The 12,238-nt window shown below is 44.2% G+C and overlaps 1 protein-coding gene across 2 annotated transcripts in view; it reads left to right on the top strand.

Annotated features, from left to right (window-relative positions):
* TFEB (transcription factor EB) overlaps nt 1-12,238 on the top strand; it is a 68,113-nt gene that overhangs the window by 22,868 nt on the left and 33,007 nt on the right. Inside the window, exon 1 of one of the 2 annotated variants that reach the window (XM_083618047.1) lies at nt 10,201-10,347. The exons of the other annotated variant lie outside the window; for it this stretch is intronic. The gene's annotated coding sequence lies outside the window, so the exon portion shown is untranslated. Of the gene's footprint in view, nt 1-10,200; nt 10,348-12,238 lie in introns of those variants that run through there. 2 annotated transcript variants of the gene reach the window in all.

The raw sequence follows: 12,238 nt of genomic DNA, 5'->3' as shown, positions 1-12,238 counted from the left end.
TTCTCCCTTATCCTCAGCAGGCAAGTAAATGTGGAGAAGAGTTTCTGAAGTTGCATAAAGGTGGTTTTTGTTTTGTATTTTAAACTACATTAGTCAGACCTAAAGCAGTATTGGCTCCTTGTTTTCGGCAAGATGCTTTCAGTGAACTTACCCTCCTCAGTGCTGTTGCTGCTATCTGTCTGCATGCTGTCTTCCTTTGAGTCCAATCAGCTAGTCATGGAAAGCTGGGAGGATGCTCCACCAGAAAGCTAGACAAGAACTTTATTCTCTCTCTTAAATGATGCAAAACAGGGGAAAAAACAACCACCCAAAAGTCCTGACTTTGTCCAGATGCAACTAAGTTCAGTGCTACCTAGTGATATAACTATGTAACAATGCTGATTTTTGTTTAAAGAAACAATTAAAAAGCCGCAGGTGAAACTTCGGTTAGTTGAAATATTCAGCCGCTCATTTCTAAATCTTGAGAAGCATTCTGAATGACACAAGTAGAGCGAGTGATGATCCGAGACACAATATTGCTATCTGTTGTACAAGGTGGTTGATGGAGAATCTCAGGAGGTGAACTTGGGTTTTGAGGTGCTGCTTGTGGCATTTGGTCAGCACTTGCCCACACAGGCGGCAGTCTGAAGCAGCTGCTGGGGTTGTGTAGCAATGGCAGTGGCAGCAGTTTCTTCTCTTGAGTTCTGGCAACATCTTGCTGGAAGCCACTGCCGCATGAACCCAGGAAGTGAGGCTTCAGCAGGGGGGGGGTCACCTTTGGCTGGGGTCCATCAACTTCCCATTTCACCTCAGGTGGCGAAATGGGACAGACTACCCCTGCATTTGGTGACTGTACTTCTCAGAGTTAGGAAGAAGGTGTTTGTTTCCATTAAGTAATTCATGCTCAGTCTCAGGAGAATATAATTTGGGTGTTTCATCCCACCTCCCTTGTATAGGAGCTGGTCTCTTCTTCATCAGTTTGTATATAAACTTTCTCTCCAGGCTCCAAATGAAGTAGCTCTCATAATGAGTTGCTCTGGTTATATAAAGGTTCATAACCTCTCATAGCTTTGTAATATGAAGAAGCAACTTTTTCCAGGTCAGGTCACTTGGGAATAAGATTCCTATCTAGGGTTCGAATGAGTGTCCTGCTTTCCTATTAGCAGCTCTGCTGGGCTACATCCAGAAGCTGTTGGTGGTGGTGTTGACCTGCAGCTTAAAAGAGCAACATGTAGGTCATTCTGTCTCAAGATTTTCTTTGCCATCTGTACTGCTGTCTCTGCTCACTGTTTCCTTGAGGATAGTGATGGCTAGTGGCAATGCTGCAAAAGCTGTAAGGCGTCCAGAATGACTGGAATTCTGCTACTACAAACTGGAGTTTCAAATGCAAGTTCATCTGGAATGCCAAAATGAGCAAAAGTCTTTCTTCCGTTGTGCAATAATGCTGTGGCAGTTCCTGCAAGGCAAAGAGAGTACCTCAATACACCTTGAATAGTAGTCTACAACAACCAAATACAGTGGTACCTCGGGTTACATATGCTTCAGGTTGCATACGCTTCAGGTTACAGACTCCGCTAACCCAAAAATAGTCCCTCAGGTTAAGAACTTTGCTTCAGGATGAGAACAGAAATCGGGCTCCAGCAGCACGGCGGCAGTGGGAGGCCCCATTAGCTAAAGTGGTGCTTCAGGTTAAGAACAGTTTCAGGTTAAGAACAGACCTCTGGAACGAATTAAGTACTTAACCCAAGGTATCACTGTAGTGTCAACCTTCCCGTTCACACAGGTTGACTGCTAGCTTTTTCCAAGACCTTTCGGATAAGGGTGTGATAAAAGTTCCTCCCATTGTTTTGATTTATTTCTTCTGGGGTACTAACAGGATAAGATTTTGTTTTTTCTATCATTTCCAATACCAGCCACAATACTGTGTGCTTGATTTGCTTGTCGCATTTGGTTAGATATTGATTTCCCCGGTGATAAAGAAGATTTATTTCCTCCTAGATTGCGGTTCAGTGTTACAGTTCTGTTTTGTTATGAGGCCTTCCAATTCACTCAGTTGTGCACAGGCAGCAAAGTACTTTCTAGTCGACTTAGAAGCATTGCTGAGATGCTTAGGCCATCCTGATCTGATTTAGTTTAAGACTTTTTGATGTTCTGGATTTCCATGAGCAGCTGCATTTGAAGAAGCCTCTTCAGATCCTGGAAGAGAAGTGTGCAAAGCATTAATGTAAGCTTTAACTTCCTCCATGTGGTGCTTTGTGTTTAGGCGAAAGCAAGGGGATCTTTCTTTCCCTTCAGGATTACTAAGCTGAAGTTCACACTGGTGCAGGGAACTGTGCCGTTTTCTTTGTGTTGTTAGAAGTTTGTGAGTTTAAAAGTTGACTTCTGACACCATATCAATGAAAGCTTAAGAAGACACCCCAGCCAGGAACTGAGACAATAATTTAATTGTCTCTCTTTCGGCTCCAAGGCAGAAGAGCAACAGAAGGTGCCTAACTTAAACCCAGATACAACTAAGTCCAGTGCCACCTGGTGACAGAACTACAACATTACACTATCCATACACTGTCCAGCCACCAAGAGGGAGGGGGTTAAGCAAGCAGGGGATGTTTCTCCTCCTCCTTGCTTCTGACACTGATTGTTCACTTAGAGGGGGAAATTGAACAGGCAACAACAACGAGGACGGTGGGTGGCAACAGGTTCCTTGTTCAGGTGTGGGCTTCGACAGGTACCCAGTGGTACCAAACTCTAGACCTGATAAGTGGTGCTGGGGGGAGGGGGCAGTGCCCTTGCTGACAAGTAGCCCTGCATATCTGGACCCCTATAGGAAATCTTAGCAGAGCCATACATTTAGAAATTAAAATAAGGCTGAAGTCTTAAGCATGCTTACTTGAAAGTTAACTTTGTCACACAATACAGGGGTACCTCGGGTTACATAGGCTTCAGGTTACAGACTCCGCTAACCCAGAAATAGTGCTTCAGGTTAAGAACTTTGCTTCAGGATGAGAACAGAAATCGTGCTCTGGCAGCATGGCAGCAGCAGGAGGCCCCATTAGCTAAAGTGGTGCTTCAGGTTAAGAACAGTTTCAGGTTAAGAACGGACCTCCGGAACAAATTAAGTACTTAACCCGAGGTACCACTGTATATAGGACTTGCTCCATAGAATTATGTTTAAGATGGGATAATTAAAGTGTATGTTCCATTATTTCTATTTTAGAAATGTAATGTGGGGCAAAGGCCCCCACCCCCACGGATGCCCTTTTCCTTTTCCTAGGTTGCCTCAATCTCCCCCTCCCCCCAGCACCACCACTGTTCTGAATGCTGATGAATGTCAGGCCACAGCTGAATACTCATCAGCCCTAGGTAATGAACTTTCTGCTTAGGGGATGCTAGCACATTGGGGAAGGGCCGTAGCCTAGAATAGACTAGTCTCCTTCCTGATGTGCTAGCTTTTCACAGGCAGGGTATTTTTAACGTGGGAGGAGTATTCAGGCATGCAGTTCCCTCTCCACCCGCCTACCTGCTGCCTTAAGTGGTAAAGTAGTGCGAAGACAGTAAAGCATTTCACCACAACCACCCCTTGGAGTGTGAATTTCCCCTAATTATCCCCTTTTTGTTTGTGCAGGACTACCACAGGCCATTTTTCAGCATACACTTACAGATGCTTACTCAATAATAAGACTTGCCATTTTCCAATGGGTCTTTGTTGTTGTTGTTTAGTCGTTTAGTTGTGTCCGACTCTTCGTGACCCCATGGACCAGAGCACGCCAGGCACTCCTGTCTTCCACTGCCTCCTGCAGTATGGTCAGACTCATGTTTGTAGCTTCGAGAACACTGTACAACCATCTCGTCCTCTATCGTCCCCTTCTCCTTGTGCCCTCCATCTTTCCCAACATCAGGGTCTTTTCCAGGGAGTCTTCTCTTCTCATGAGGTGGCCAAAATATTGGAGCCTCAGCTTCAGGATCTGTCCTTCCAGTGAGCACTCAGAGCTGATTTCCTTAAGAATGGATGCGTTTGGGTCTTACTCCCTAGTAAACATGTTTTAGGATTATAGTTTTAGTACTTGCATGTTACATGGAACATAGAGATGTGTAGGGTGAGGACCGTGACTCCAGCAAGGACAGTTCCTGCATCTTTTCCATTTGCAAGGGTTGATTCACAAGTTCCTTTTTATATACTAAAAAGTATGTGTGTACACACTTGCACATAGTGATCAGGGGATTTAGAGCCATTGATCCATGTTATCCAAGCTGAGCGAGCTGTGCAGGTTCTGGACCAGTGCCTGGATGCAATGGTGGGATGGATGAGGGCCAACCAGCTGAGGCTGAATCCCGATTGAGGTCCTTTAGGTAGGTGATTATTGTGCTCAGGAATTAGATGTGTAACCTGTTCCAGTTGAGGTTGCATAGTGTGGGGTGCTTCTAGGTCCAGTTAAAGCCACAATATGAAATCATGAAACAAGGGCAGATAAAACAATATAAATATGGAAAAAGAAACAAGCCAGTACAGCAACAAATGAAAACAAGCACTGAAAAGCTACACACACCCAAGCAGGTCTTTAGCAGTCAATGGAAACACAAAAGAGTCAGCACAAGCTGTGTCTCTGAAGGGAGGGCATTCTATAGTTGGACACTCCATAGGCAGACTTGGGAGTATTTCTTCCATAGATAACTTAACTGAGACCTGATTTTTCCCCAGGTGCATCTTTCACAGAGCACATTATTTTTTGAGGTGATAATGGACTGTCAGTGGAGTGGGTGACTTCTGCTGTGCAATGTGACTTTCCCTCTTCTCCCCCTCTGTGCACCCTAAATCTGTTCTGGAGTCCCGCCCTGCCTGGATTTGGGGGTGGTGCGGAATGTGCAGGGGTGAGGAGAGCGGGGACAAGTCCCACCATCCAAGCAAAAGACATTGCGCTCACACACGCATATATTTTTAGATGAACAAAGCCATATATATATATATGCACCATTTTATATGCAACTTGCCCTGGGACTTAATGGTGAATGGTGGGCAGTTAAGAAATACTGTAATAAGTAAATAAATAATATTTCTTATGAAAGTGATCCTGCTTGGTGAGAGTTGACATTTACCATGTCAGGTAGCATAGTGTTGTGGTAAGTACCATTTGTTCGTGGGGTGTTTCTGTGCACTGACAGAGCAATTTTAAAAATGAAATTAATGGGGTTTCATGGTGACCTTACTTTTGACAGTTCCTTGGTAACGAGTCTGTGGGCGTACAACGTCTCACACTTGTGCTGTACAATTTGCACAGTTTTTCTTCCCGATGTTCTCTGCAAGAGCTTTCCTGGCCTCATAGAGTCCTTACCTAATATAGCTCTTTGCATAAGTGTGCACCTGTCACAGCCATAGATTGGAACAGAGGGAATAGGCTGCTCAGAGCTGGTCCCCACCTCTTTCCTTGCCCTGCCTATTTAGTCTGGCTAAGCACGTAGGAGCGCACCAGCCTGCTGTGACTAAATCCTAAATGGAGGGATTCCTTTCTTGTGATGAAGTTTTCAGCAAGTCCTGTCAAGGGCTGAGAAAAGCCTGAGTGTCACTAGCAATCCACTTGGTGCTTTGCCTTTCAGCAAGGTCTCGGGGGGGGGGTATTGTTTTGTGTTTGTTTCCTTAGGGACCACCATGCAAAAATTGGGTGTTCCAGGCCTTTGGGTCATAGCCATACTTGAGAATGGAAAGAGAGTGCTTGCCTGGCCTTTCATTAGAGTTAGTACAGTATTAGCCTGAGGACTTCTCACTTCTTGGATGCACTAGGGTCAAAGCAGGTTGAAGAAATGCCAGCACCCTGACCACAGGCTGGCAGATCCTGGAGGATCTTGCAGAACTTGATTGAGCAGATTATATGCAAAGCCACGGCTCACTGTATAGGTGTGGCTTGGTAGATTCATAGCCAGTATCTCCTGCGCTTTCAACATTAAAAACCCTTTCTTTAAAGTAAGCAGGTACATAATTGGCTGTGCAAGATACCTATGGTCTGTCTTGCACTGGTAAAAACCAGTGGGAGCTGTGGCCTACTCCAGTCTGTTCAAATTCAGTGGTTTCAGGGAAGCCTCCTTGCACAGAACTGTGTTCTGTGTTTAGTAACTGAAGCCTTCTATGTTTTTCATGGTTATTTAAAGCCTCTGATAAGTGAGGAGCTAAAGATAGGCTCCTCAGCTGGCCCTAGGAACATGTCACAGTGGGAGGCCTGCCTTGGGGGTTCTCTCTGAATCCCAAACACAAAGAGGAAGATGTGGCTCACAGCTTACAAGAGAGGGAGTGTGCTGAGTTTCTCCCTGGCATTGGAAGCCAGCTGGGCAAGCCTTCTCACACAAGAGCCTTATCTTCTTGCAGCAGGGCTTCCTAGATTTTCTGGTTGTGAGCACGAAGGCTCCTGGCACTTATAAGCTGTTAGTGCCAGGAGCCCCCTGTCTCTTGCCTCCCCAGAATGTCGCCTCCCTCCCACACCATGCCCGAATGTGAGACTTCTGGGTATAAGTGAGTCAGTATGTTTATGAGCACTGTAGCAGACAGTGGTGATTCTGCAAATGTGAGTGTCTGGGGCAATATTTGCCTCAAAACCATTGGGAGCCCAGCTAGCAGTAAAATATTGTTACAGAACTTGGGGGGGGGGAATCCCCCTAAATACTAAAATTAATAAATGCTTGGATTTGGGGTTATTTGTGATATGAAGGGAGAATGTAAGATGCAAATGAATTCCTGGGTAGCCAAACTAGGGCCTTTAAGAGAGCCATTGTGAGTCCTGAACAAGACAATGGCACTTCTAGCCCCAGGTGTGACTAGAGACTGGAGATTTGGAAGGTTGCCAGGGTAACTGCTTTGGGGGAGGGCAAGGGGCTTCTGGGAAGAAGAAAGGGGGAGAAAGAAGGACTGCCTGCAGTGCTTTGGGCCATGCTGTAAGATCTGGACCCCCTCCATGCAGACTGAAGGTGTAATTATGTGAATATACCCATATTTTTTAAAGCTTGACAGTCTCAGCTATGTCTTCCATTCTCCAAAGGGACATAGATCCTGTGTGTGTGGCTGTGGCCCCATGCACTCCTGCCGCTGCTTAGCAGAGGGAGGGAGGGGCACTGGGCTTTTATAACAATATATAACAGTGGAAAATGAAAGAGAAATTGAGTTTTTTCTGCGTACTGTATACATGTTTAGGATTGTTCTATTAGTGTTGTTCATCAGTCATTATGATGGCTCACAAGGAACCCCCCAAATTCCCTATTAGGGCAAAATGTTGCAAAATAATGTGACATTTTGATTGGCTCCAAAGGAAAGGGGAGCAAATGTCCACCAGCAATTGTTAGTAGCTGCCCTATGTAGTTCATAGCATCCCTGAGTTAAAAGGAATTCAGTTTGTCCTATAAATAAGTTTCACTGACAGGTGCCAGTCCAGTTTTCTTTTGAAAACCTTAGAGGATGAGAATTCCATCCAGAGGTGCATGAATTTCAATTATTTGGAAACAAAAAAAATACTTGTTTGGCAGCCATTGTGTGTCTGAGAAGCCTGGTTGCTGTTTCTTCAAGGCAAAGTGCAGCAGGCATGTGTGATTTGTAGGAAAGAAGCAACAGGCAAGAGAAGGGTGCTTAACCATTTTCCCCCAGTTGAAGATTCCACAGCGAGTCTTGCTGCTATCACAAAGGAAGCGTCTTGGTTTCACTCCATGCAGGATTTCTTTTTGTGATATTCATTCACTCATTCATTCATTCGTTTGATGCTTCCTCCCCAAAAAATGTTTAGGGGTACTCTCATTTTCCTACTCATATTGAAATACTGCCCCTCAACGAGGCCAAACTTAGATTCACAAAATGTTTAGGGGTATGTGTACCCCTGCATCCCCCCAGAAAAAAAGCACTGCATTCATTCATTCATTCATTCATATTAAACTGCTTGTTTCATTTATTCTGCACATGAACTGTGAAAGGGAAACTGTCAGATTCTGGTTCCTGTGTATTTTAAGGGGTGACGATACTCCTATTTTAATAATTTTTGTGCCCACTACTTTGAACTGATACACAACACGTGCATCTTGTAGTTTGTCTTAGGAGCGCACGCACAAAAATATCCTATGAAGTAGCCCTCATTTGTACAAATGAACTTGGCAGGTACCAAAGACCAGAGGTTCTTTTTTTAAAAATCCAAGTTCTATTTCCATTCCAAGGGATGTGTTCATAGATGGCTGTGCCTTTGCTATATGCAGACTCATTAGGAACTCTGGGAATCTAGTGCTGTAATTGTTAACACAGAAAAGTTGGAGTTTCTTGTGTAAGAGGAGGTTAGTTTGAGTGTAGCTGCATACCTGGCTCAAACCTCTGGATCTACCATCTCTGGGGGGGGGGGGTGTTGTGAGGGGAAATTTTGACTGAACTATGAGAATCTCAGCTTACATCCTAAAATGGAAAGTTGTATGTGTAGTGGTGGATTTAAAATGTTATTTCCATATGTATCCTGACTGTTTCTCAGTCACAGCTGGTTTATTTTTTGTACTAACAGCTGTCCCTTCACCAAATGGACCCAGGGCGGGTTACAAAAAATGCCACAATTAAAAGAAATACTGTGTAAAATAATAAAATGAAACCACACAAAAAACAACCAATATCAGAATAAGGAAGCAGCAGCACAAAACAGCAATGTACAGAAATGCAGGAGGAAGGAAGACATCCACTCAGCAAAAGGCCTGGGCATACAGAGTGTGACTTGACTAGGGATGTTGGAGAACTTCGCAATAATTTAACTTGTTAGCGGGTGGTGCTGTGGGTTAAACCACAGAGCCTAGGGCTTGCCGATCAGAAGGTCTGTGGTTCGAATCCCTGTGATGGGGTGAGCTCCTGTTGTTCGGTCCCTGCTTCTGCCAACCTAGCAGTTCGAAAGCTCATCAAGTGCAAGTAGATAAATAGGTACCACTCCGGCAGGAAGGTAAATGGGGTTTCCGTGTGTTACTCTGATTCGCCAGAAGCGGCTTGGTCATGGTGGCCACATGATCAGGAAGCTGAATGCTGGCTCCCTCAGCCAGTAAAGTGAGATGAGCGTGACAACCCCAGAGTCGTTTGCAACTGGACTTAACTGTCAGGGGTCCTTTACCTTTTTATACAGTAATAGCCAAAGTAAATTATTTCCCCCAGGGAAAAGTAAATAAAGCAAGTTTTGCAATCTCTCTCTCTCTCTCTCTCTCTCTCTCTCTCTTCTCTCTCTCTCTCTGTGTGGTATCCTCCAGTTTCTCTGCCATAATACAAAATATTGGTCAATTTTTAAAAAATACTGTTGCTCTCTCTGCATTTTGCAGATTACCACATTTTCTTCTGCATGTGGCTGTTCACAGCTTTGCAAGTAGGAAGGGAAAGTGAGGGAGATGATTGGATTTGTTGTGGAATTGTTTCTCCATTGGGGATGTCTTGCTTATGATCTGTGTCATTCACACAAAGATAATGGCTTAAAATCTTTTGAAACAAATAAAAAAAATAAAAAATTGTCCAGTAGCACCTTAGAGACTAAGAGACTTAGAAACTACGTTTGTTCTGGGTATAAGCTTTTATGTGCATGCACACTTCTTCACACTTCTACCTACCTGAATTTAAAATCTTTTGTTTTATTTCCCACCTTAAGTAAATAAGGTGGCAGGCCTGCCATCATGATATCCATTATGTAAGAGGTGGTCATGCCTCTATAACAATGACATTATTTTCACAAATAATGATATTAACACCTGGAGAAATCAGTGCAAGGTTTGAAGGTATGGGAGGTGCCTCAGATCTGGGGCAAAGAAACCAGGCAATTAGTTTCCGCTGCCCCAGATGCTTTGAGTGATTGAAGTGGAGCAGGAAGACCTCTTCCTGCTGCTCCTCCTCCTGTTTGCTGGAGCATCACCCACACATCTCTGTACTGGCAGCATTTGGGAGTGATGGCAAAGTTTTTAAGTTCTTCTACTTATTCCTGGAGGCACGTCAAACCCAGCTGAAGTTGTAGGCGCAAGTACGGGAAGGAGAAAATGTGGCTCTTTTCATTGAGTGCCCCGAGTTGAGATTCTGTGGGAGGTGCAGCGTAGACTTGCTGGCACTGGCAGCTCCCAACTCGTGGTGTTTGGGCTGTTTGTTTAGCCCCACCAGTGATGTCTTGGTCACATTTAAAAGAATGAGGTAAGCAGCCTTGCAGTTTTGCAACTTCCTCTCCCCACGGCTGCTGAGCACTAAATTAAAAGCGAGACCCTGAAAAATGAGGAAATGCCGGGTGCTGTGTGAGAACTGGAGAGAAAGAGCTTGTTTGGTTATGAGGCGATGCGGCCGGTCACCTTCTTTCTTTGGGAACTGTGAAATTCTCTCCTTCTTTCTCTCTTCTTCCTGGCACACTGATCACTAAGGTAAAAACTTTTGGGATTCAGAAATACGTTGTGCATCTGCATTTGGAATTAGAGATCAGATTGGAAGGCAGCACCCTTCCATATTTGCTGTTGATAAGCTTGATGGTGCATGAGTTTGTTGTGTGATGGCTCTCAAGGAGCTTCCATGAAGTTCTCTTCTTCTTTGCAAGAGAGATGGGAGTGTGTGTACTGTTTTCTGGACTGTGTGGAAGATGATAAATCTCTTGTTTTTGAAAGTTGAGAATGTGTGCCAATTAAAAATGCCCTAAATTAGTTTAGTCTGATGTACTCAGGAGAACAGTCGAATATGAGAGTTGAGATCCTGCCACAGTTGATGTAAGGAAAACAAGTCAGTCAAGTGCGCTGATTGCTGCACTTCAGGCATGCATGCCTTACCTAAGCTATATTTCAAATTTTGAGTGTTAATTTTAATTCAATAAATTCTTAAATTCAAATTTGCAAGCCACCTGCCTGCAGACTACCTCGCCCAAGTGGTACACGCTCTGGTTATCTCTCGTTTGGACTACTGCAATGTGCTCTATGTGGGGCTACCTTTGAAGGTGACCCGGAAACTACAAGTAATCCAGAATGCTGCAGCTAGACTAGTGACTGGGAGCGGCCGCCGAGACCACATAACACCGGTCTTGAAAGACCTACACTGGCTCCCAGTACGTTTCCGAGCACAATTCAAAGTGTTGGTGCTGACCTTTAAAGCCCTAAATGGCCTCAGTCCAGTATACCTGAAGTAGCGTCTCTACCCCCATTGTTCTGCCCGGACACTGAGGTCCAGCGCTTAGGGCCTTCTGGTGGTTCCCTTGCTACGAGAAGCCAAGTTACAGGGAAGCAGGCAGAGGGCCTTCTTGGTAGTGGCGCCCGCCCTGTGGAACGCCCTCCCACCAGATGTCAAAGAGAAAAATAACTACCAAAATTTTGGAAGACATCTGAAGGCAGCCCTGTTTAGGGAAGCTTTTAATGTTTAATAGGCTATTGTATTTTAGTGTTCTGTTAGAGTGGCTGGGGAGGCCCAGCCAGATGGGTGGTGTATAAATAATAAATTATTATTATTATATTGAGTAGTTTTGTCTGGCTCTTCAAATGGATCAAAGCAAGCTCTTTGTTTCCACAAACTATGCCACATTAGAGTTGTCCAATGAGCTTCTATACATGAATTGCCCAGTGCTGAATTCAAATGCCCATGAGTGTTTGTGCAAATAAGAAAAAGAGTACTTCAAACTTGCAACTTTAAGAAGAGCCTTGGGTTGTGATAGTCAACAGTTGGGAAAGCCATTGATTTGGAACTGTATCCTGGCTAGGCCAGATGTGAGAGGCACAGACTTGGCTTATATGCTAGCTGTGTTTCCCATGGTGTTTATAGCTCCATTTTACCCTGAAGTACTGCTGCTAGAGAATGGAATAACCATTCATCAAGCAGTATTGTTGTCACTTAAACTTTATGCCGCGCACTGTTACAAAGCTTCAGGGTTTATTTTTACTGTGTCATAAAAACAAAAAATATTAAAAATCCACTGCTAAAATATCCTCTCTACTTACTCCTGTTTGCCAGCTACATGCCTCAGAATGACTAAGAACCTGCTGAGCGTAAACTATTAAACAGATGTTAATGGCTGGTGTTATAAAAGTGAGAGGGATTGGTCAAAAGACCTTGCCTCACAGTTCTCCCAACTGTATCAGAGTTTCCCTCACTCTTAACTGTAACCCATAAAGTCCACAGCATATCAAGTATTAGGGTGTTGTTTGGCAGCCCAACTGAGTTTAGTCAAGGTCACAGTTGAACATTTGACTGCCCACAGTTTCACATGTAAAAGAAAAGAGAACTGTTCCAGTTTTTTTAAAAAATAACACCTGCCTCTTTATATGCAAAATATAAACT

This window comes from Podarcis filfolensis, assembly GCF_964270895.1.
Source record: "Podarcis filfolensis genome assembly, chromosome: 6".
Taxonomy (NCBI): Eukaryota; Metazoa; Chordata; class Lepidosauria; order Squamata; family Lacertidae; genus Podarcis; species Podarcis filfolensis.
Note: the sequence above shows the minus strand (reverse complement) of the source record. Positions and strands in the feature narration are given on the sequence as shown.